Source organism: Saccopteryx leptura, chromosome 9, assembly GCF_036850995.1.
Source record: "Saccopteryx leptura isolate mSacLep1 chromosome 9, mSacLep1_pri_phased_curated, whole genome shotgun sequence".
Classification (NCBI taxonomy): Eukaryota; Metazoa; Chordata; class Mammalia; order Chiroptera; family Emballonuridae; genus Saccopteryx; species Saccopteryx leptura.
The window spans coordinates 9,422,490-9,448,527 of record NC_089511.1 but is presented as its reverse complement, the minus strand read 5'-3'; the positions used below and the strand labels follow the sequence as shown (position 1 = coordinate 9,448,527).

General features: G+C 54.8%; 1 protein-coding gene across 2 annotated transcripts in view; it reads right to left on the bottom strand.

Annotated features, from left to right (window-relative positions):
* The window catches only part of GNAO1 (G protein subunit alpha o1), a 149,431-nt gene that overhangs the window by 22,600 nt on the left and 100,793 nt on the right, over window positions 1-26,038 (bottom strand). The gene's annotated exons all lie outside the window — the stretch shown is intronic.

Genomic DNA, 26,038 nt, shown 5'->3' with positions numbered 1-26,038 from the left:
AGACCTGGGGTTCCTGGGTCACTCTCAGCTGACCACCAGAAGGGCCTGGCCTCCCAGGTTCCCAGGTCAGAGAGGAGCTTCTTCGGCATCTAGGCCTGCCCTGAGCACTGCCCTGGACAGCTGGCCCGGGGCCTGGGCCTTGGTGCCCTCGGCAAGCAGTGCCTCAGGGCGGCAGGGGTGGGAGCAGGGGTGGGACCTCCACCTGGGGCTGAGCACAGTGCCAGCACCTGACGGTGTCCCCGGTGGCCGGGGGGCCTCGGGCGCTCCCCGTCCTCTCCCGGGTCCCAGCGTCCTGGCCCGTCTGTGCAATGTGCCGGTGAACCCGGCCAGACCTCCCCAACTTCCTCTTTGGGGCTTTCCTTCAAGGTTTCTGCCAGATCCGGAGGAGAGAGTCAGGGCCTGAGGGGCGGGCAGGGCAGTGACCTCCTGCTGAGTGGGGGACACCCTCCAATCCGAACGCCCCAGAGCCTCGTGACACCTGACAGGGAGGCCACAGCACGGGCACAGTTTGCAAGCTTCCACAGAGCCACCTTGCGCTTGTCCCTCCCAGGGTGACCTGGAGCTTGGCAGTGCCCATCCCAGCAGGTGTGCCATGTAGCTCAGGGCACTCTGGGCCAGAGGACACCCGGGGTCTGGAGCTGCCCTCCCAGCTTCACGGTCACCAAGGTGAGGTGGCGGTGGTGAGAGGTCTTGTGCTGATGCCACCTCCCTCCCCGCCCCCCCTCAGCCCAGTGTAGGAGCCCCCGTCCGACTGCTCAAGCCCCATCGGGGACGCCCGGAGTGGCGCCTCCTTGGACTTGCCTCTCCCCTCAGCCCAGTGTAGGAGCCCCGGTCCGGCTGCTCAGGGGTCCGGCTGCGCAAGCCCCACCAGGGACGCCCGGAGCGGGGCCTCCTTGGCCTTGCCTCTCCCCTCCAGAGCCTGCTGTCCTGTTGGCTTTTCTTCCAAACCCACTATAGTCAGCCCACTTGTCCCCGTCTCCTCCGGCACGTCCCTGAGTCCCAGCCACCGCTCTCCCTCCTGGCTGCCCCTGGCCCCAGGGCTCCCTGCCTCCCTCCTGCTCTCCAGCCTGCTCCCCACACAGCAGCCAGCCTCCTCCGGGAGTACCCTCCAGTAGTACCCTTTCCAGGAAGGCTCCTCCTCCTCCTGCAGCCCATGTGGCTCCTGACTGCCCTCCTCCCAACTGGCCCCTGGAGGCGGCCTGGCGGGGCCTGTGGGCCGTCCCATCAGGAGTGCAATTGGGCAGTTCACTGACGCGGGCACCTGGCAGGGCCCTGCGCAGTCTAGTGGGGCCAGGACATTTCTCACTCGGTCACTGGTACATACCAGCACGCCTGGCCTCCGGCCATGAAACGCCTGTACAACCCAACTCCTGCCACTGAGAAAGACACCTCGCAAGTATGTAACATGTTCCGGGTGGCACAGTAGGAAGCGATGGGCCAGCCCCGGGTCAGGAGGGCAGGTCTCTGCCCCAGGGGTGAGGAGTGGGCCCTCTTCCCACCACTCCCCTGCTGGCCAGCGCAGAGGGGGAGAGGGCCCAGGGGGAGGGCCCCCTGCGTGTGACCGAGAACGTGACTGCCACGCCCTCAGATGTGCAGGCCTGCCACTTCCCGCTGGGGCTGGCCGGGGTTGAATGTCCAGCTCCACGCCATCCAGACCCTCTGAGGAGCCCCTCCGATGGCGCCCTTTGGTCACCCCCTCGGTGCTCCTGCCATCTTCTGGGGGCTCTGGCCACAGGCTCAGGGCCACCTCGGCCTGCTCTCAGCCTGAGCAGAGACAGCCTTCATCTTTCTGAGACTCAGTGTCACCTGAGAAACGAGGGTGACAGTAGTACCCTTTTCATGGACTGCCTTGTGAGCTCAGAGCGAGCACCAGCACAGGGGTGGCACCGAGTCGGGGCTGTGGCTCCCCTCACGTCCCACGCTGCCCGAGAGGCCACAGGAGATGAGGAGGTCAACCCGCCTGCCCACGTGATACCGGGGCGTGGGAAGGGTGGGATATTCGGAGCCCTGGTCGGACTGTGCATTTCTGAATGTGAACCGCAGCCAAGGTGCCAGTCTTACGGGGTTAGGGTCAGGAGCTCTGCACAGGCTATGACTTCCCCAGGACACCTGCAGGAGTCTGTGTGGCACACCAATGATTTAGAAACAGCTTAGACAGTTCTTTTCTTTGTAGCCAGTGTAACCTTTCTGGTTCAATGTTATCTTATAATGGCCCAAAGCGGCTCCAGGCAGAGGCGTGGTGCTTTTGGGAAGCCCCACGACTCTGGGGGACACCCTCCACCGTCTCTGTGAGCATCCGGAGAGAAGGGTAGGCAGGGGGTGGAGGGCGTGTGCAAATGGGGCATCTCTAGTGTTTGGTGCAGTGGGGAGCTCAGCACAGGGTGCCTCCAAAGAACGGTGCCACCCAGGAACGGTGCCTCTCAGCACAGGGTGCCTCCAAAGAACGGTGCCACCCAGAAACGGTGCCACCCAGGAATGGTGCCTCCCAGAAACGGTGCCTCCAAAGAATGGTGCCACCAGGAACGGTGCCTCCAAAGAACGGTGCCACCCAGGAACGGTGCCTCCCAAGAATGGTGCCACCCAGAAACGGTGCCACCTAGAAACGGTGCCACCCAGGAACGGTGCCTCCCAGAAATGGTGCCTCCAAAGAACGGTGCCACCCAGGAACGGTACCTCCCAAGAACGGTGCCACCCAGGAATGGTGCCTCCCAAGAATGGTGCCACCCAGAAATGGTGCTACCTAGAAACGGTGCCCCCCAGGAATGGTGCCACCCAGGAACGGTGCCTCCAAAAAACGGTGCCACTCAGAAATGGTGCCACCCAGGAATGGTGCCTCCCAGAAATGGTGCCTCCCAGGAATGGTGCCACCCAGGAACGGTGTCTCCCAAGAATGATGCCTCCCAGGAACGGTGCCTCCTAAGAACGGTGCCACCCAGGAACGGGTGCTCTGGGCCGTTGCTGGGGAGCAGGGTGCCCAGTGTGTGGTGGGGGTAGCTATGCCCCCGAGCTGACAGTACCCAGTGGCCCCTCTGTGGTGCACAGGCCAGGGGCCTCCTGCCATGAGAATGTGCATCTGGGGACTGAGCATGAGTGTGCCTGGGACGTAGCACACCTGAGATCCAGGTGGCAGCATGGGACTGTCCACTGGCATCTAGGGTGAGGGACTCGGCTTCCAGACAGTTCTCTCCAGCCAGCAGCTGGTCCTGGAGAGCCAGAACCATACTATGAGGGGGAGGGGCATGGCTCCCAGGGTGCAGAACTTGCCTACCTGCCCACCCTGGCTCCCACCTGCTGGGCACAGACAGCCCTGCCCAGTTCACCCTTCCCAGAGACGTGGCCGGGCGGTGCTGCACCAGGAGGTGGGAGGCGCCTAAGTGGTGACCCAGGGGAGCTGGCATCAGCCCAGCTGAGCCACTGCCAATGACGGCAACCCATTTTCCATGCCTCGCCAGGGAGGTGCCCAGGTAGCCTCATTATCTAGATGGGATGCCTAACGTCACTTATAGCACTCAAGTCTTCAAAAACGCTTCCCTTCTCTTCAGGGCAATGTGGACTCTTCAATAAGCATCAGTGACAAAGAGGCTTGGAGCTCAAGTGTAATGAGGAGTCTTTGCCCATCCAGGAGATGAGATGCAAAATGATGGTGGGAAAATAAATAGGAATTTTCAGTGAGGTGACCTGGGTTCAAATCCTGGCTTTGCAGCTTTTTTGCTGCGTGACCTTGGGCAGACCTCTTAGTCTCTCTGAGCCTCTGGTCTCATTCACTCCTGCATCCCCGGGTTGTTTGTGCAGTTGACACAGGCGAAGGATGCAACACAGCTTTGCAACATGAAAAGCCCTGAAAATGTTGGTTATTATGAGCAAAGATGGAGCCCTCAGACACAAAGAGCAAGCTAACATAAAAGAGGCCTGCTTTGTACAAGACTGCAGGCACGCACGATAATCTTGATAACAATAATCATAGTAATTACAGTAATAACCCCTTCTATTTGAGGAGCTGCTTTGAACCTTTCAGAGTTTTCCTCCATCTCTCATCTTTTAGGCCAAGTGAAGTGTGAGTGCGTGAGTGCGTACACACCACACACACACACACACACACACACACACACACACACACACACACACACACACACACACACACACACACCAGTCCTCTGACTGCAGGGAAAAGCCACCATCCGCCCCGCCCCACCCTGTGCACTGCAGTTGCCCTGGCTCCCACCAGGGGGCAGAAGCGCATAAGCCAAGAGGAGAGGGAACGTGAGCTGGTCAAGTCCAGCCCAAGAGACCAGGCAGGGCAGGGCCAGGCCCATGGGGCATAGCTGACTTCCTTGACTGCTGACCCTGTTCCTCGAGGGGCAGGGGCAGAAAGACCCCGACTGCTAGAGGCCCGGCCGGGGTCCTGCAGTTCTAGCGGGTGGGGAATGGCAGAAGCAGGAAACAGGCAGCACCCTGGGACCCAGGGCGCCCAGGCCTCTACGCTTTGGGAGTGCAGCGTCCGTTCCCCCTCACACCCCGGGAGGCGCACCTCCCTCCCTCTGCAGCTGGGCCTCAGAACAGTGGGGCGTGGTGGAAAGAGGACCCCCGCCACCCCCAGGCAGGGGCCTGCTTTCCTGGCCCTGGGCTGGCCCGGAGCTCCCTAACTATGACTCTCAGTGGAGCTGATGCCACCCGGAAGCATTTCAGACATCTGTGAGGTGTCCTTGGTAGTGACAATAATTGGGGCTCTACAGACATTTAGGGGTTGGGGACCAGACCTGCTTGGGGCTCTTTCTTCGCTTCACTTGGACTTAGGGGTCTTAGCGAGACCCGCGCAACAGCATGTCAGTCCTCAGGGTCTCTGAGGGGCGCTGGGACCTCCTAGGGGTACCTCTGGCCTCAGGGAAGGGAGCCTTCCTGGTCCCCTGGGAGTATCCGGCAGCAGAGCCCAGGACTCGGCGCTGTTTCCTGTCTTGCCTCCTTTCAAATCCACCCACCCTTTCCTCAGCCCTCTGTCCACCTGTCCCCGTAACCCAGCTAGGAGGCACACCTGTCAAACATGCATCCACCCACGTACCGTCCACCCGCGGTCACATCAGCCACCGTGTCCACCCAGCACTCACTCCACACCCACCCGTCCCTCCCTCTGTCCCTCCACAGCATCTGGCTCTCCCTTAATCGTTCACTTGTGGGCCTACTTCTTCCACCCCTCGTTGAGTTAGCTAGCCACCCACTTCCCCGTCCGCCCACTTACTCACTGTCCCCTTGGACGACCGCTACTGAGCATCCTGGCCTTGAGAACTTTCCTATTGGGCATAGAGAGAACATGTTGCCCGAGTCTCCCCAGCTCGTGAGCCAGCACCCTGGACACAGCAGGGGAGCTGCCCCTTGACTTTGCTCCCCTCTCTCCCAGGCCCCGTCTTTGTCAGGGACGGTGGTCTTCTGAGGAAGATCTCCAGCCGGGTCAGAAGGTGGTCCAAACTTCTGGATTCCTCAGGATGTGTCCTGAGCCCCTCTGACAGCCTTCTCTGTCTGGGCCCAGGCCTCCTGTGGAGTGGAGTGGGCTTGGGCTTTCTGAAGGACCTCACTTTCGGAAGCATCACACACCCTTGCAGCCTCAAAACCCTTGCATCTTCCAGAAGCAGCTTTTTCAAGAATTGGGGGCTGTGGAGTGACTGTGGCCTGAGTCCTCCGAGGCCCTGTTACCAATTCCCGCACTTGACGCCTACAAGCTTCCCCTTGGAAACGGCCTGGCAGTCCCGTCACTGGTGTGGTTTCCTGCCCGGCCCAGAGCAGCGGCGGGAACTGGATCCTGCCCGCGCAACCCTGCAGTCCAGCGCGGCCATCAGCCGCATCACGCACAAGCCGTGGGGACAGAACACTCCGCACGGCGCCACCCAGGACGGTCTTGGCCTCCGCACGGCGCCACCCAGGACGGTCTCGGCCTCCGGGGGACAGTGAGCTGTGGGGGGCGGGGGCGAGGGGGGTACGTCAGGCAGAAGGGCTGTGCCCAGAAGGTAGGGCTCGTCCGGACCCTGGTCCTCCCCAAGGACAGAGCTCAGGAGGAAGGGCAGAGAGCCCGAGCAAAGCCGAGGGCCGTGCCAAGAAGCCGCGGGTCCTGGGGTTAGATCAGAGGCCCCTCCAGCACCTGCAGGGCCTGAGGACAGTGGTGGGCCTTGGAGACCCATGCGGCCCTTCGACATTAAACTCAGAACAGCCACCTGCCTACACGGATGGGCCATGGGTGTGAGCTTGCACACCGCCGGGGGGAGGCTCCCACTGCAGGGCCGCTGTGAGGGGTGAGGACTCTGCCCTCACGGCACCTGCTGGGATGCTGTCTGCGCGTGGGGCCAGGGCCGTCCATGCTGCCTGTGCCCTCCAGGCCGTTGGCTCCTCGGGCACACGGCTGCCTCCTGGGCACTGGGCTTGCGGCCCCTCCCTGGCTTTGCCCTCCTCAGACGAAACCGCTCCACTGCCCGTGTCTCCTAACACGGCCCCAGAAGGGGGTCCTGCGCGGGCAGTGGGGAGATGGGCAGGGTAAAGGGAAGCGGCCAGGCCACCGCTTCCGAGCAGGAAAACGCCGAGGTCAGACTGTGTGCTTATGTCACCAAGGCCTCGGCTCACCCCGGACGCCCAAGAATGAAGTGGGGATGCCCACTTGTCCAAAGTCCCAACCCTCGGTCCCTTTGGGACGGCCTTGTGGGGTGCCAGGGTCTCGTGGTTCCTGTTCTCCCCTTGGCGGGCCCAGACCTGCCGGTCTCTGCCTCCTGGCACCTCTCCGACGGGGGCAGTGGACAGCAGACTGCCAGCCGGGCACTATTCAGTCAGAAGTAAACTTCGAGGTGAACGCGACAGAAATGTCCAAATCTGCGATGCCCTCGCCCTCTGCCTCTTTTCCTGAGCTCCCTGTTCTAATATAGGAGAAAAGAACCAAAATTGGATCGGCTAAACTTCTAAGAAACGAACAAGGGCAGAATGAAATTACCCACACGGAGCTCAGTCAAAGGGAGAGAGAAGTGACAATGGCCAACCTCGTCTCTTCAGAACACCAAGTGACGACGCTGAATAGTTTAATTAGAGCCGCTTTGGCTGCGAGACATGAGCGGCACAATTATGGAAGAGAAGAGATGGGTGTGGGAACACAACACACAAGGCAGGGGTGAGGGGAGACGGGCACGCCCTAAGGATAACAGGTCTGGCTGATGGGCACCTCTCCTCAGGGTCATTCATCGGCACCCCTTCCTGTCTCCTCGTCCCCTCGCTGGAGACGTCAGTTGCTACACCACCCATTAGAGTGATCAGGTACTTTTTTTTTTTTTCCTCTAAAAGGAGCACGTCACCCTACTTCCAGGGTCCCAGGGACACCGACTAGAGCAATGCGTTGGGTGTCAGAAGTGGGATTCAGCCTACATTCTGCCTCGGATCGGCTCTGGGACCCTGGGCGAGTCTCATCTCCTCTCGGGGTCTCAATGCTCCCAAGAGGACAAGGAAGAAGACGTTGGCTAAATCAGGGAGGTCTGTGGACCCTTGCGGGTCTCTGAGGCCCTTTTAGGGGTTCATAGGATCAAAACTGTTTTTTTAACAATACTAATACATTATTTGTCTTTCTAAGCACAAAAGCAATAGTAAATAAAACTGCTAGCTCCTTAGCAGGAAACAGGGGCCCCAGACTAAGTTGCCATTGTATAGAGTGTGGCAAAAGTAGGTTTATAGTCGTGAATATGCGACACAGAGCTTATGCTTGTATTATTATTTATTAATTATTGTGTTATTTCACATATGGACCTCTGAAAACCTACTTTTGCTCCACCTTGTAGTCTTTGCCATCATGCATAAGAATGCCCTTGATATAGTAAAAATTATGAATTAAATAACCCTCTCCCCCTGAGTACACATCTTTTGTGTGATGAAATGGGAAGTATGCATAAACCTCTTCTTCTGCAGACTGAAGGATGAGGATTATCTAGAGACAGGCACTTGGAAAACAGAGCTGCTGGCTGCGACTGTCCCTTTCTTCACGGGACACCACTGTTAGATGAAAGAATGCCTGACCAACAGTGGTAATTCAGACTTGGGTCTTTGGCAGACATTTGATAAAAATGAACCAAGTGAGCCTATCACTTCAAGAAAAACAACAAACATATTTCTTACTGAAATAAAAGAATTCCAGTTTTCAAGGGAAACATGAGAATTTTGGAGAGCTAGTATTTACCACTGACAGCTTAATAGCTTCCCAATACCTAAAGACTTGTTTTTTAAGTCTTTATTTATTAATTTTAGAGAGGAGAGAGAGAAAGAGTGAGAGAGAGAGAGAAGGAGGGAGGAACAGGAAGCATCAACTCCTATATGTGCCTTGACCAGACCAGGCAAGCCCATGGTTTTGAACCAGCAACCTCAGTGTTCCAGGTCGACGCTTTATCCACTGCGCCACCACAGGCCAGGCCCTAGAGACTTTTTATATGATAAATCAGCATTGCAGTTAACAGACGCAAGTTGTGGATACTGTATACTGAAATGTGTCAACATTTGGAAGCTCTGCGTAACTCAGCGAACCAATATTTTCCAAATGACTAAAATGACGTTAACAGTCGTGTAGATAAGAGATTCATTCAAAGGGCAGAGTGAACCAATAGGTTCTTTTAAAGACTTCATTCTATAGAGCAGGTTTAGGGTTACAACAAATTGAAAGAAAGGTACAGAGATTCCCCATATACCCCTACCAATGCATAGCCCCTCCATTATTAACACCACTCAGCAGATCCCCCATATACCCCTACCAATGCATAGCCCCCTCCATTATTAACACCACTCAGCAGATCCCCCATATACCCCTACCAATGCATAGCCCCCTCCATTATTAACACCACTCAGCAGATCCCCCATATACCCCTACCAATGCATAGCCCCCTCCATTATTAACACCACTCAGCAGATCCCCCATATACCCCTACCAATGCATAGCCCCCTCCATTATTAACACCACTCAGCAGATCCCCCATATACCCCTACCAATGCATAGCCTCCTCCATTATTAACACCACTCAGCAGATCCCCATATACCCCTACCAATGCATAGCCCCCTCCATTATTAACACCACTCAGCAGATCCCCCATATACCCCTACCAATGCATAGCCCCCTCCATTATTAACACCACTCAGCAGATCCCCCATATACCCCTATCAATGCATAGCCCCCTCCATTATTAACACCACTCAGCAGATCCCCCATATACCCCTACCAATGCATAGCCCCCTCCATTATTAACACCACTCAGCAGATTCCCCATATACCCCTACCAATGCATAGCCCCCTCCATTATTAACATCACTCAGCAGATTCCCCATATACCCCTACCAATGCATAGCCCCCTCCATTATTAACACCACTCAGCAGATCCCCCATATACCCCTACCAATGCATAGCCCCCTCCATTATTAACATCACTCAGCAGATCCCCCATATACCCCTACCAATGCATAGCCCCCTCCATTATTAACATCACTCAGCAGATCCCCCATATACCCCTACCAATGCATAGCCCCCTCCATTATTAACACCACTCAGCAGATCCCCCATATACCCCTACCAATGCATAGCCCCCTCCATTATTAACATCACTCAGCAGATCCCCCATATACCCCTACCAATGCATAGCCCCCTCCATTATTAACATCACTCAGCAGATCCCCCATATACCCCTACCAATGCATAGCCCCCTCCATTATTAACACCACTCAGCAGATCCCCCATATACCCCTACCAATGCATAGCCTCCTCCATTATTAACATCACTCAGCAGATCCCCCATATACCCCTACCAATGCATAGCCCCCTCCATTATTAACATCACTCAGCAGATTCCCCATATACCCCTACCAATGCATAGCCCCCTCCATTATTAACACCACTCAGCAGATCCCCCATATACCCCTACCAATGCATAGCCTCCTCCATTATTAACATCACTCAGCAGATCCCCCATATACCCCTACCAATGCATAGCCCCCTCCATTATTAACATCACTCAGCAGATCCCCCATATACCCCTACCAATGCATAGCCCCCTCCATTATTAACACCACTCAGCAGATCCCCCATATACCCCTACCAATGCATAGCCTCCTCCATTATTAACATCACTCAGCAGATCCCCCATATACCCCTACCAATGCATAGCCCCCTCCATTATTAACATCACTCAGCAGATTCCCCATATACCCCTACCAATGCATAGCCCCCTCCATTATTAACACCACTCAGCAGATCCCCCATATACCCCTACCAATGCATAGCCTCCTCCATTATTAACATCACTCAGCAGATCCCCCATATACCCCTACCAATGCATAGCCTCCTGCATTATTAACATCACTCAGCAGATCCCCCATATACCCCTACCAATGCATAGCCTCCTCCATTATTAACACCACTCAGCAGATCCCCCATATACCCCTACCAATGCATAGCCCCCTCCATTATTAACACCACTCAGCAGATCCCCCATATACCCCTACCAATGCATAGCCCCCTCCATTATTAACACCACTCAGCAGATCCCCCATATACCCCTACCAATGCATAGCCCCCTCCATTATTAACACCACTCAGCAGATCCCCCATATACCCCTACCAATGCATAGCCCCCTCCATTATTAACATCACTCAGCAGATTCCCCATATACCCCTACCAATGCATAGCCTCCTCCATTATTAACATCACTCAGCAGATCCCCCATATACCCCTACCAATGCATAGCCCCCTCCATTATTAACACCACTCAGCAGATCCCCCATATACCCCTACCAATGCATAGCCCCCTCCATTATTAACATCACTCAGCAGATCCCCCATATACCCCTACCAATGCATAGCCTCCTCCATTATTAACATCACTCAGCAGATCCCCATATACCCCTTCCAATGCATAGCCCCCTCCATTATTAACACCACTCAGCAGATCCCCCATATACCCCTACCAATGCATAGCCCCCTCCATTATTAACACCACTCAGCAGATCCCCATATACCCCTACCAATGCATAGCCCCCTCCATTATTAACACCACTCAGCAGATTCCCCATATACCCCTACCAATGCATAGCCCCCTCCATTATTAACACCACTCAGCAGATCCCCCATATACCCCTACCAATGCATAGCCCCCTCCATTATTAACATCACTCAGCAGATCCCCCATATACCCCTACCAATGCATAGCCTCCTGCATTATTAACACCACTCAGCAGATCCCCCATATACCCCTACCAATGCATAGCCCCCTCCATTATTAACACCACTCAGCAGATCCCCCATATACCCCTACCAATGCATAGCCCCCTCCATTATTAACATCACTCAGCAGATCCCCCATATACCCCTACCAATGCATAGCCTCCTGCATTATTAACACCACTCAGCAGATCCCCCATATACCCCTACCAATGCATAGCCTCCTCCATTATTAACATCACTCAGCAGATCCCCCATATACCCCTACCAATGCATAGCCCCCTCCATTATTAACACCACTCAGCAGATTCCCCATATACCCCTACCAATGCATAGCCCCTCCATTATTAACATCACTCAGCAGATCCCCATATACCCCTACCAATGCATAGCCCCCTCCATTATTAACACCACTCAGCAGATCCCCCATATACCCCTACCAATGCATAGCCCCCTCCATTATTAACATCACTCAGCAGATTCCCCATATACCCCTACCAATGCATAGCCCCCTCCATTATTAACATCACTCAGCAGATTCCCCATATACCCCTACCAATGCATAGCCCCCTCCATTATTAACACCACTCAGCAGATCCCCCATATACCCCTACCAATGCATAGCCTCCTCCATTATTAACACCACTCAGCAGATCCCCATATACCCCTACCAATGCATAGCCCCCTCCATTATTAACATCACTCAGCAGATCCCCCATATACCCCTACCAATGCATAGCCCCCTCCATTATTAACATCACTCAGCAGATCCCCCATATACCCCTACCAATGCATAGCCCCCTCCATTATTAACACCACTCAGCAGATCCCCCATATACCCCTACCAATGCATAGCCCCTCCATTATTAACACCACTCAGCAGATCCCCATATACCCCTACCAATGCATAGCCCCCTCCATTATTAACACCACTCAGCAGATCCCCCATATACCCCTACCAATGCATAGCCTCCTCCATTATTAACACCACTCAGCAGATCCCCATATACCCCTACCAATGCATAGCCCCCTCCATTATTAACACCACTCAGCAGATCCCCCATATACCCCTACCAATGCATAGCCCCCTCCATTATTAACATCACTCAGCAGATCCCCCATATACCCCTACCAATGCATAGCCCCCTCCATTATTAACACCACTCAGCAGATCCCCCATATACCCCTACCAATGCATAGCCCCTCCATTATTAACACCACTCAGCAGATCCCCATATACCCCTACCAATGCATAGCCCCCTCCATTATTAACATCACTCAGCAGATCCCCATATACCCCTACCAATGCATAGCCCCCTCCATTATTAACATCACTCAGCAGATCCCCCATATACCCCTACCAATGCATAGCCCCCTCCATTATTAACATCACTCAGCAGATCCCCCATATACCCCTACCAATGCATAGCCCCCTCCATTATTAACACCACTCAGCAGATCCCCCATATACCCCTACCAATGCATAGCCCCCTCCATTATTAACACCACTCAGCAGATCCCCCATATACCCCTACCAATGCATAGCCCCCTCCATTATTAACACCACTCAGCAGAATGATACACTTTTTTTTTTAACCAAGGAGGAACCTACATTGACACGTCATAACCGTCCAAAGTCTACAGTTAACAGTAGGGTTCACTGGGTTCTGTATATTCCATGGGTTTGGACTAATGTATGACTTGTATCTGTAATTATGGCATCGTACAGAGTATTTTCACTGTCCCCCAAATTCTCGGTGCTCTGTCTGTTCATCTCTCCCTTCTCCTCCTCTCCTTACAACTATTCACCATTTTACTGTGTCCACAGATTTGCCTTTTCCAGAATGTCATATAATTGGAACCATCCAGTGTGTAGCCTTTTCAGACTGGCTTCTTTCACTTAGCCATATGCATTTAAGCTACCTCCATGTCTTTTCATAGCTTGATAGCTTGTTTCTTTTTAGTGCTGAGAAATATTCCATTGTATACACCACAGTTCATTTATCCATTCGCTTCCTAAGGGACATTTTGATTGCCTACAAGTTCGGGCATTTATGAATAAAGCTGCATAAACACCCAGGTTTTTCTGTGGACATAAATTTTCCCAACTTTGGGGTAAATACAAAGGAGCACGATTACTGAATCATAGGGTAAGAGTGTGCACAGTTTTGTAAGAAACCACCAAACCGTCTCCCAGAGTGGCCGCACCCTTTGCGTTCCCACCAGCAGTGAATGAGCCTTCCCGTTGCTCCACATCCTCACCGGCATTTGGTGTTGTCAGTGCTCCTGATTTTGGCCATTCTGATAGGCGTGTAGTGAGTGGTTTCTCATTGTTTTAATTTGCATTTCCCTGATGACAGACAATGTGGAGCATCTTTTCATATGCTTATTTGCTATCTGTATATCTTGTTTGGTGAGTTTTCCGTTAAGGTTTTTGGCCTATTTTTTAATTGGGTTGTCTGTTTTCTTATTGTTGAGTTTTAAGAGTTCTTTGTATATTTTGGATAAAAGAGTTTCAATCGGCTGTCTTTCTCTTGCAAACGTTTTTTCTTAATCTGTGGCTTGTCCTCTCATTCTCCTGACATTGCCGTTGGCAGAGCAGAAGTTTTTTATTCAGTCGTGGATCGTGTCTTTGCTGTTGTATCTAAAAAGGCACTGTCATACTCAAAGCTATCTAGATTTCCTAACGTATCTTCCCGGAGTTTCATAGTTCTGTGTTTTACATTTAGGTCTCCAGTTCATTGTGAGTCAGTTTTGGCAAAGGGTGTAAGATGTGTCTTCAGATTTTCTCTGCACGTGGACGTCAAGTTGCTCCAGCACCACTGGTGGAAGAGACCAGCGAGTTTTAACAGGCAGAACAGGAAAGGGTCATTGGTAGAGTTTCAGATTGCAGCTACCCTTTAAGAAACTACCATTGGCCCCATTTGCGTGAGCTTCAAAGAAGAATTATCTGAAAAAGCTAGTGAAATACTTCTTCTTTATCAACTACATGTGTGTGTGGGGCCAAATTTTATTCATATTCTTCAGCCAAAACAACACATCTCAACAGATTGAACACAGAAGCACACGTGAGAACTGAGCTGACCCCTATTTGCAAAAATGTAAAACAATGATGTTCTTCTTACTAAAATATTTTTAGAAAATATAGTGATTTTTCATAAAAGTTTTATTTATATGAATGTGCAATGGACTGATTACAGTTATTTTTAAGTGAGTAAAGTTTAAATTTTTCTTGGTTTTAATTTCCCAACGCCATAAAGGTTGATAGCTATAATTTATGTAAAAAAATTGTTTACTGGGGCCCTCAATTTAAAAGACTGTTAAGGGGTTCCAAAACCAGGAAGTTTGAGAACTGCTGACCAGGTCATCTTTCCCAAACATTATCCCCAACACCTTGGGCCAATGTCCTGTTCCCCCTGATGACTATCACTTGTTACCTTTCTCAGACACATCTTTCTACTTTATAGACTTCGTGTCCCTTTGAAAACTCTGTGTGAAGTATTTTGGAGAAAAGTTATCCACGAGAATACCCACAATGAAGCAGGACGGAGGAGTAAACCCCAGCGGTGTCCTGTTTTCTGCGGGAAGCGCTCGGCCCGAGGCCCTTCCCTCTCCGTCAGCCGGGGGCCCAGGTGGGAGTGGGAAGGATGGACCAGCCCCAGCCTCAGACTTCCCACCTGGGCTCTCAGGCTGAGAGAGAGGAAGGAGTCGCTCTGACGGAGTGGACCCATGTCAGTAAATGCGGTGGCCCCAGTCCCCATCTCACCTCAGGCTGGTGGCCTCTGGGGACTGTGGTCAGGGGCCAGGGAAGGCCAAGCCAACCAGCCCAGTTTCTACTGTGAACCTTGGAGCTGGCAACACACCAACTCACACGCACGTGCACACTCGCACACACACCCGCTCAGAAAGCCGGTATTCAGGAAGAGCCCTAGGAGATGACAGTAGCTAGCATTTAGCAAGCACTTCCCTTGGCCTTATTTCATTTAATGTTCACAACTATTATCACCTTCTTCCTTTTGTCATCAGAGAAACCAAAGCTCAGCGAGGGCAGGAGACTGGTCCAAGGTCACTGTGTACGTAAGTGGCAGAGCTGGGATTTGAAGTCTGGTTGGCTGGCTCCAGGGCTCACATTCTATAATCACCACAGAGCACAGCTTCCCTCTGGTGTACCCGCCTCAGCTCCCAAGGGGAAACTGAGGCCTGGTGAAGCAAGTGGCGCCTTGTCCAAGGTCACCCAGCAAGCCTGGGGCAGCGCCAGGCCGGAGCCCTGGCCCGCTGACTCGGCCTTGAGGCGTCTTGGGAAGCGGGCACCTGGGACGCTCGGCCTTGAGGCGTCTTGGGAAGCGGGCACCTGGGACGCTCAGCCTTGAGGGGTCTTGGGAAGCGGGCACCTGGGACGCTCGGCCTTGAGGCGTCTTGGGAAGCGGGCACCTGGGACGCCCTCCTTCTGCCGTCACTTGTTGCCCTCAGCGCTGCTGCTCAGGGGACAGAGCTCTCAGGGGGCCTGGCAGGTGACCACCTGGGGACCCAGTGTTTGTGTGCTGACGCTAGCAGTGTTTACATGAGGCAGGTGGGACGGCGACACGTGTAAAAACAAAGGTGACAGATATTCCCATCAACTAAAACACAGGCAAGGCCAAGTGGCCCCCCTGGCTGTGTACCAGCTGAGCCTGGCAGAGAGGTCCTGGTGGGCGGCCCTGGGCAGGGCAGGAGGGGGAAGGCACAATGGGGCCACGCTGGAGGCCAGCTGCCCCGACCCCCGGTGCCTGGCCGTGGGAGAGGAGCAGGGGGCAGGGAGGCTCGGGCTGAGCCAAGCCCCTGGGGCCTGTCTCTCCCATCACATCAGCAGGGAGGGGGAGGGGGGGAGGGGGAGGGGGAGGGGGAGCCGTGCTGTGTCCTGCAAGGTCTGCGTCCAGCTGAGGGCCAGGTGGACAGGAGCTGTGCCAGCCCAGGTGGTACTCCCTGGGCAGCTTCCCCCAAGGCCTGGGATCAGGGTACCCTTCTGACTTTGCCCTGCCTACATTCTCATCTCCGCAGCATCGACACTGGGTGACCATGGGCATGGGGGCAGACAAGGCCCCAGCTGCACAGACCTGGGCATGGGAGGGTGGTCAGATGCCCAGTGGGCATTGTCTGCAGTCTCCACTTTGCCCGACTCTGGGGAAGAGCTGCATGGGATTCACTGAGTGAGAAGGTCAGCAATGGAACCCCCACGCAGCTGGGGAGGGGTGGAGCACTGGCTCAGGCTGACCCTCAGTCCCTGAAACTGCAGGGCCACAGAGCCCACTTGGTGCCACCTGGGCCCAGGTCCCCTCCCCACCAAGGCACTTCCTCTTCTTTGTCTCCCCCGCACGCCTCTCATGCCCTCTCTGTGCCCTCTACCCCTGACCCGGCCAGGGCACAAGCCAGCCCGTACAGCAGCTGGGTTGGGTTCGACTACATGGTCTGCCAAGGGGAAGACAGGCTGGGTTTCAGCTCTCGGGTGGCCCCTGGGTTAGGGACTACCCTGCAGGCCACCGCCTGCCACATAACTGAGCTGGAGGCAAGGGAGTGTGAGTGTGAAGCGCACTAGTTTTAAGCTGAGGCTCTTGAGATGTGAGTATGCCCCTTGGGTGCAAAGGATGACAAAGTTCTGGGGAGGGGGGTGAGTGTGTGCCAGGAGACAGAGGAGCTGGTCCATGAGTCACTGTGTGGAGGAGAGCCGTCCACCCACCCAGAGTACCTGCCCGAGGCTGTCAGATGAGCAAGAAATGGCCTTCTGATGCATTTGAACCATGAGACGTCGGAGGTGTGTTTGTCGCAGCAGCTAGTGCTGCTCTTACTGACACATCCTGCTCCTGTTCCTCCTCTTCTGACTTTTGTTCCCTATGTGATATCCGGCTTCTGTGTAGCCCTAGAGCAGGGTAGTCAACCTTTTTATACCTACCGCCCACTTTTGATTCTCTGTTAGTAGTAAAATTTTCTAACCGCCCACCGGTTCCACAGTAATGGTGATTTATAAAGTAGGGAAGTAACTTTACTTTATAAAATTTATAATGCAGAATTATAGCAAGTGAAAGCATATAATAATAATTACTTACCAAGTACTTTATGTCGGATTTTTGCTAAGTTTGGCAGAATAAATCTTTATAAAACAACTTACTATAGTTAAATCTATCTTTTTATTTATATCAATACTTTGGTTGCTCCGCTACCGCCCACCATGACAGCTGAACGCCCCCTAGTGGGTGGTAGGGACCAGGTTGACCACCACTGCCCTAGAATCTAGGGCCTAGATGATGGATTATCTGGTCCCGTTCCTCCTCCATGGCTTCAGCAGGCAATTGCTTGCCCTCTTAGTAAGACTGCAGCTGGCAGAGGGCAGGGGCCGGCTTTGCGGAGGATCAGAGAGCCTGTGCTCCCTCCGCCCTCCCCACCAGGAAAGCCGTGCCCAGCGGTGGCACTGCCCGGCCTCTCTCTCCCGCACTGACTGCGGGCACGGTTTCTGTCAGCCGTTGTGTCCACAGAACGCTGCGTGGCACCCGGTTGACACTCAAGAGCTGATGGTGAATTTTGGCTGTGTTTATATATCACCTGTACAATAATTTACTTAATATTTTCCTTTTGGCCTTTTAAAAAATCTATTTAAACTCCATTATAGGAGAGAGGAAATTTCGTATTACTAACAATAATACCTGCAAAAGGACATTGGATACGCCAGTTTTTGTCCTTTTCGAATGTGCATTAAAAGAAGTTAATAACTACTGAGATCACAGTCGGTGTGTTCATCCTTCCTGCAAGCTCAGATCTGTGCCCTTCACCCACGTGGGAAGCCCCGTCCACGTGGGAAGTCCGCAGCACGAGGCAGGCACGGAGTCTGTGCCTTCCTTCCTGGCCTTGGCTGTTGGGGTGGGGGGCCAGTGGGCCTGCCTCCCAGCTCCCCACACCCACCAGTCAACTTGAGGCCTCCCCTGTGGAGCAATGATGGCCCCACACTGCCAGACAGATGCAGGGGCACTGGGGGCTCTGTCTGCTAAAGAGCTTTGTTGTCATGGTGACCTTTGGTTTCCTAGCTGCCAACTTCCTCGTAGAAGGGAGCTGGAAGGTAGGCTCAGCAGGGAGGGAGGGGAGAGGGAAGGAGGACGGAGGGACCCCCCACCTGTCCACCGTCCCCAGCAGCCCAGGGGCTGAGCTGACACTTGCCCCTCCAGGAGGTGGGCTGTCCGTCATGCAGGGCCTGTATGGCACCAGGACAGCTTATTCTTGGGCGCCACCTATCAAATCCAGGACTGCCCCCCAAGCCTCTATGGCCCACCCGGACACCAAATGAAGTTGGGCAAAACCCCCAAAAGGAAAATCCCTCTGCCCCACACCCCACGTTAGACTTGACCGGCTAAGAAGGCGGGTATGGGGTCTGGCCCTGTCTCTCCGCCTGCACCCCGCCTCCTGCACCTCACTCCTCTGAGGCCTTCTCGTGTCCCCTCCCTACACTCACGCTCCAGCACCACATCCTAAAACTTGCATCTGACTCTGTGACCCCAAGCCACTGTCCTTGTCTCTCTGGGTGCTGGGACACTGCCCCCAGGTCACCCCAGTCCACGTAAGCCCTCTTGCTTCGTGCAGAGAGCAGGAGACAGGATCCTGTACCTTGGGCGTCATCCTGGGCCAGCCGGGGGCCCATCCACACGCCTTCTAAGTTGAAGGGGACTGGGCTGCCTCTTCATTGATCCTGGGAGGAAGCCAGCCCGGTGAACCTTATGGCACCAGGGAGCAGCCCCCTCCCAAGAGGCCCTGTGTGTACAGCAGCAGGGAGACCGGGATGGGAGGACACCTGGGACCAGCCCAGGCCGGAGCTCCGCCCCGTGAGTGTCCCTAGGACGGCCCAGACTGGACAAAAGCTCACTGTCCCAGGCCAAGGCCACGGCCTCAATCAGCTGTCCCCCGGGAGCAGGAGCGGCTGCACTGATCCACTGAAGGCGCAGCAGGCTCCCGAGGGCTGGGGCCCCCTGCGGCCCCAAGCCTTTGCTCCAGTCCCGGCCACATTGTGCCCACAGGCCCCACGCAGCTCCTTTCACTCCCTGGGCCTGGCCAGCAGCAGGCGGCGCCTTTGAAGTCGGGTCTTCTGTTCCAATTGGAGACTTTGCTCAGAACCAAAATTAGAGAGGCTACACAATCAGCTTGCAATTTAAAATGCCACCCAGGTCTCCCCCAACCAACCCCCCCCTAAAATGTCATCTTAATTAGATGGAGCTTGGTTTCATGTTTCCTGGGTTTCAAGGTAATTTCTCTAGGACATTTCCCTCTTTGTTGTTATTTTTATCTCTGCATAAGGTGGAGGGAAGGCTGGAAGCTCATCTGCAGGTCTGCAGACACCTCAGGCCTCCACCGCCTTCGTTAGGGGCCTCCTGACCGGCTCCGGCCCCAGGGGCAGGAGCGCACTGGGTGAGCACACTGGGTGAGCACACTGGGAAAGGCAGGTGGGGAGGTCAGCTGGGGGCTCTCTCTTCCATTTCCTTCAGCACAACTCTTCCTGGACGTCTCTCCCCTTGGGGAGCCTGGATGCGTCTGGCCAGCCCCCCCACGCCCCACCCTGCCCCCCTCACTCAGCTGTCACTCTTCCACGCCTAGTCGGCTGGCTGCCCTGCCCTGATGGCTGACGGACAGTGTCTTCCCAGGGAGACTGAGTCCGCTTTGCCGACGAGGATAACTCACGTACAAAGTGCTGCTTGTGGAATGAATGGAGCAATAGTGAATCCAGGCCACACGCTGAGGTAAGCACGGAGGGCTGTCTCCTTGGTGTGGGCAGGCCCGGCGACCCCAGGGTGAGCCGTCAGGAAGCAGAGAAGAGACTGCCTACAGCTTGTTCTCAGGTCTCTGTTCGACTTGACAGGAACCCCGGACGGCTGGGTCACAGGGCAGGATCGGTCATGAGAGGAGCTGAGACGCCACAGGTGTGGACAGAAATAGGACGCTGTCCTGGGTGCCACAGAGCACCTGGAGGAGAGGGTGACCAGCATCCTCCCTTGGTGCCTACCTACGCCAGCTGCATACTGGGACCACACGTGTGGAGCACACGTGCAGGGACAGCCAGCTCCCCCGTCCGGGATGGGTGGTCAGGGAAATCCTGAGGCCAAGTCACATCCGTGTAGGGTTGTTTGCAGGGGTGAAGGGATTGTTTTATGATCTAATTTCAAAACCTCTAAGGTTCGTTCCTTTTAGGAATTTCCCCGGTTTGGAGGGTCATAAATGAAAGTGGAAGAAGGAATATGAACTACAGAAAAGTGGAGAATGTCTGCCTTCACCGAAAAAAATAAAAGAATCTTAGAAACTGACTTGAGCCTAACTCTGTAATTGCGTCCACCTGGGCTCGTCCACCCCTCAGAAGGAGAGATGGACCAGCCTTCTTCTCTCGTTACAAATGATGGACATAAAAGCCAGCTACCAAAAAGTTAAACATGACGTTAAGTTCAGTGCATCTAATACAGCCTTATTTTGAAAAATAAAGGAAAAAATATCTCATTAATAGAAAAATCAATGTCTCCCTGGGCCCACTGAACGATGGATGAACAGCACCGCCAGTGGGCCGGCTTGAAGAGGGACCAGTGACCCGCCTGCCGGGGATGGCCACAGGTCTCAGCAGCCCTGGGGACAGACAGGAATTTGGGGCAGGGAGTGAAGAGAACACAGTGCCCAGCACCTGAGAATCTGGTGAGGGGAACCGGGCTCACTGAAGCCCAGGCTGCAGGACTCTGCGTCCCTGATGGGAGGCGCGCCCAGTGGCTCTGCCCTGGGCCCCGAGCGCCTACATCAGGCCGCCTCCTGTATCCAGGATCCAGCACCGGACTGACACAGCAGGTGCCCAGTCAGCATTTGCTGGGTGGGTGAACTTTGAAGGGAAAGAGCCCCAAAGCATTGCACCACAGGATTAGAAGATGTATAGGTGTTCTCTCCTCTGTGGCCCTCCAGGTCACCTCCCCGCTGGGCTCTGTGACACAAGGGCGCTGTACTGGGGAGACCAGAGATGCAAGCTGGCTTCAACCCGCGGGCCGGCTCTCAGCAGCTGCAGTGGCTGTCTGGGGTGCTGGCCGTACAAACGGACCTCCGAGGCCCGGCCCAGTGCTGTGACCGAGCAGCGGCAATGTCTGGGGCAGGAGCTGCTGATGGTGGTCAGGAGCAGCACACAAGCCAGAGCCGTGCCACTCTTTGGATGTGATCATCTCTGATCACACTTGGTGACATTGAAACATTGCAACTAGTGTGCAAGTATGAGAACGCCCAACAGTCACTAGGGGCTCAGCTGCCCCAGAAGGTGACACCTCTACCCAAGGCGTCACCCCCTATGACGCCGGCTCAGGCTCTGCCTCCTCTAGGATGGTCTTCCCAGCCTTTCCCGTGTCAGGTCTGTGTAGAAAGCGATGACAGCTGTACAGCACCTTCAGGGAACACAGGAGGGCTCCTTGGGCACACCTGCCCCCGAACGGCGGCTCTGGGACGGCTCTGCACCAATCCCCACCTGCTCCCCTCTGAGGTCTGGTGCTGGGCTCCGAACTGCACCTGCTACCTGCTGAACGGGCTCCCGGGTGTCAGCGTTGACAACAAGCCTGCGATCGCTGTGTGGGGCGGGGCTGTTCTTCCCCGGTGCACCCCGCCCCCGCCACGGGACGGCAGGGAGCTGGCGCACCAAAGGGGGGGACGATATCACGTGGAACTGCCTGGAAATGGCAGAATTAGTGGTAAAAGGCTGCTTGCAGCCCCTGCGGCCCTTGTCCGCCGACCCCACGCTGACTGACCTCGGAGGTCCTGCTTCAGGCCGTGGGGGTTCTGGAGCTGGTGTCGGCATGCTGTGCTGCACGGGCTGAGGCTGGGGGCGAGACAGTGCGCTCGGGCGCGTGCTGGGTGCTCACTGCAGCCTTTTATCCTCCCAGAAAACTTTCAGGTGAAATTATTCATAGACAGAAAAAAAGGTGTATTCTATGATTCATTCAATTAAGTAAAAAGCAGCTGTTTTAAATAATTTGGGACATGTAAGGAAAGAGAAACATCAGGGCAGGTCATAATATAAAGTTGAGGACACAGGCTGGTGAGGACTCAACACACAGTGACGTATCAGTTACACGGGCTGAGGGCTCAACGGCAGGCCGGCTGGCGGGTCGGCTGTGCCTGAGGCACCTTCGGAGCAGCAGCCAGTGTGTGACGCGCCCGTCCCCGTCCCCGGAGCGCGAGGCTGGCCACTTCCAAGCGTGGTGGGGAGCCTCGGGAGGCTACAGCAGAGGGAGAAATGGGATTCCGGTTCTGAAAGCTCGCTGTGGCTGCTGTGTGCCACCAGGCTGGGTGTGGGACCCGGAGAGAGGGGGGCACTGAGGAGCCCCAGGAGGAGACCCCAGGGCACCGTCCTCAGAGGAGAGACAATGGGGTTTGGAACCTCGGAGCTGGTGCTGTGGCTGCTGTGTGCCACCAGGCTGGGTGTGGGACCCGGAGAGAGGGGGTCACCGAGGAGCCCCAGGAGGAGACCCCAGGGCACCGTCCTCAGAGGAGAGACAATGGGGTTTGGAACCTCGGAGCTGGCGCTGTGGCTGCTGTGTGCCACCAGGCTGGGTGTGGGACCCGGAGAGAGGGGGGCACTGAGGAGCCCCAGGAGGAGACCCCAGGGCACTGTCCTCAGAGGAGAGACAATGGGGTTTGGAACCTCGGAGCTGGCGCTGTGGCTGCTGTGTGCCACCAGGCTGGGTGTGGGACCCGGAGAGAGGGGGGCACTGAGGAGCCCCAGGAGGAGACCCCAGGGCACCGTCCTCAGAGGAGAGACAATGGGGGTTTGGAACCTCAGAGCTGGCGCTGTGGCTGCTGTGTGCCACCAGGCTGGGTGTGGGAGCCGGAGAGAGGGGGGCACCGAGGAGTCCCAGGAGGAGACCCCAGGGCACCGTCCTCAGAGGAGAGACAATGGGGGTTTGGAACCTCGGAGCTGGAGGGGCCCTTAGAAATAACGCCCTCTGTGCTCTCTCATCAAACAAGCTGCGTTAGCTCAAGGTGACGGGGTCCCCCGCGGCTCAGCTGGTGGCTCCCAGCAAGGAGACAGGAGCAAGCTCAGGTTAGCAGGCAAGTGAGGCCGTGGGTGGGGGGGAGCAGGTGGCTGTGGAAACCCTTCAGGGAGAGGCCGCTGTTTGAATGGCCAAGTAGCTGAGGCCCAGGGGACCTTGGTGTGCCCGGGCTGGCCCTGGGCTTCCTGAGAACTGAACATGGCGGGTGGGAAAGGGGCAAGCTCAGAAGGAGCAGGTCCTGAGCTGCAGATCGAGAAGACTGGTCACCTCAGTGAGAGACAGGACACAGGTGCCACTGTGCAGATGAGGCCAGCAGGACCCAGGGGAGGGCCCAGGAGGCCGGCCCACCTGGACTTCCAGATAGCACACTGCGGACAGCAACTGGGCTCTGGGAGCCCCCTGAGTCCTGGCACAGTGTGCTTTGCTTTCCTGGGCATCACTGATGTTGCCTTTTACAAACCGAAGGCAAAGACCCCCCACCAGCGAGAGAGACTGCGACTTGCTCTGCTGCGGCACTCGCTTCATGGGACTCTGCTTGCCGTGTTCTGACACCAGACCGCGGCGTCTCTGAGCGACGCCTGTCAGCACACCTGTGAAACGGGCACAATGACGGCACGCACCTCACAGGGTGCTGTGAGTTGTAAAGGAGTCATTGCAGTCATTGCCAGCGTGACACCTGGTAAGAATTCAAGACGGCCACTGTGGTTTATTAATCACATATATCTAGAGCAGCTACAACCAACCCTCTGTCCGTGGAGTGTTCCACCTTACCTATGTTCCGCTGGAAGAAACACAGTCAAACAAGTACAAGTCAGAGGTTTGGACAAAGTAACTCACCAAATCAAAACAAAAAATCACAACCAACCAACCAACCCACCCCAACTTCTCTTTACATGCAGGCACACACACAATAATAATAATACGTTATCTGCTTCTGTGATCAGTGCTCAGAGGGTCAACAGAAAAACAGCTCCCCTCCCCCGATAAATAACTGGGAATAAGGCAGATGAAAAGGAGCAGCAGGCCCGAGGTCCCAGAGTGGCACCCCAGAGTCGGGCTGTGTCCAGGCTCCCCTGACCCCCGAAGCCTCCACCACACCCCTTCTGTAAGGGCCTTGGTCTTCAAGAGCACAGCCAAGGCACCCCAATGTACTTAGTGAAGTGTTACGCAATCCATTTATATTCTAGGCTGTCTGAAATCAAAACCCCTCAATCAACTGTACTGTGAGAGTGGACCCAAGCCCCGCCATCTAGACCGTGGTAGCTACGGGACGTGCTGACCAGTGTGCCAGCACCCACTGCTTCCAACACCAGCCCAGGCGCCCAGGCCCCCATCAGCACTCTCGGGTGTCCGTGGAGCGTGGCCTCGCCCTGGGCTGACACGGATGAGCCTGTGGCCACTTGGCACTGAACGGGTGGGTGAGAACACCACCTCAGGGACCCATGGTGGCGACTGCCAGGCTTCTGTAACTAAAACTGTTGTTTGCTGGAACTTCAACAAGGTAGTGGGAGATGAGTCAAACTCTCTAATTCATAAAATGCGCTTTAAGTAAAATTCCTCAGGTTGGTAGCTCAACTGGTAGCCCTGAAGGAGTCCAAGAGAATGAAGAAAGCTCTGTGGTCCTGCCGCTGACGCCTTCAGCTCCACAGAGAGCTCCCGAGCCAAACACAGGGGCACACAGGCTGTGGCTGTCAGACCATTTTGTATAAAAGCTTATATATTTTTTTAAAAATACTTTTTTTTTCTTTTCAGGGGTAAGCCAAATATGGAATCATCCCATTTTACAGATGAGAAAAATAAAGGCTGGAGAGAAAAGTATTTTACCTAGTGAGGCATTTGGAGGTGGGCAGTCCTAGCCCCAGGTTTTGGTTCTGGCCTCTGACTGTATGGCCTGTCTGAGCCTTAGCACTCGAACCTGATAGAGTCCCAACTTCTCCAGTACTGTGCTGTGAGTATTCATGGAAACAACATGAGCACGTGGTGGGTGGTCAGAGGTCAGCTGTTTCTATGTCACATGGTTGGCCACCTGTTTTAATCATCAGCACTGAGTGACCACTATTTGGGTCTTCTTGTCTATTTGTTAGTTTTCTTCACTTAAATGGAAAATTATGTGAGGATTACTCTTGTCAGGGGCCTCAGCTAGCAGCTTCCATGTCTGGCACACAGTAGGAGGCCCCTTTGAGATGGAAAGGGAGCTAGAGACCCTTTCCTTAGAGAAGGCATGCAGCCAAAACCCCCCAAACCCACACACAGAACTACACAGCTGAATACACATGTGCACGCACACACAACACACGCGTGTGAACACACACACACACACACACACACACACCAATCTGCCTTTGATTTCTGGGGCTGCAGCCCTAGAACCCCTAGCTAGGCAGCTGGCCAGCTATAAAACACAGGGACCCGAACGCTTTCTAAGCAAGCCACAAGGTTTGCTCTGGTTGTTTGGGGTGATGCCGCCCCCCACGCCTGGGTCAACGGGGTGGGTGTCTCCCTGTAGAGTAATCAGCCTGGCCGAGTCGCCTGTGTGACTGTCCCCATCCTGCTGAAGAGGCTGCTCCCTCACCATCTGCGCTGTGTGAAGGGGCTCCCCATGCAGACTTACTAATACTCTGAGATGTTGGGCCCATGTAAATATAATATAAATGCGCTTCCAACTCTGAGGCTTGTTACCAGAGGGAGGCTTGCTGAAATCATGCAGGGAGTTATCTGATATACCGAGTCGACAGCTTATTTGAAAAAGTGGTTCAGAGACAAGAAAGAAAGGGAGAAAGGAGGGTCCGGGAGAGGCCGGGGAGGGTGCATGG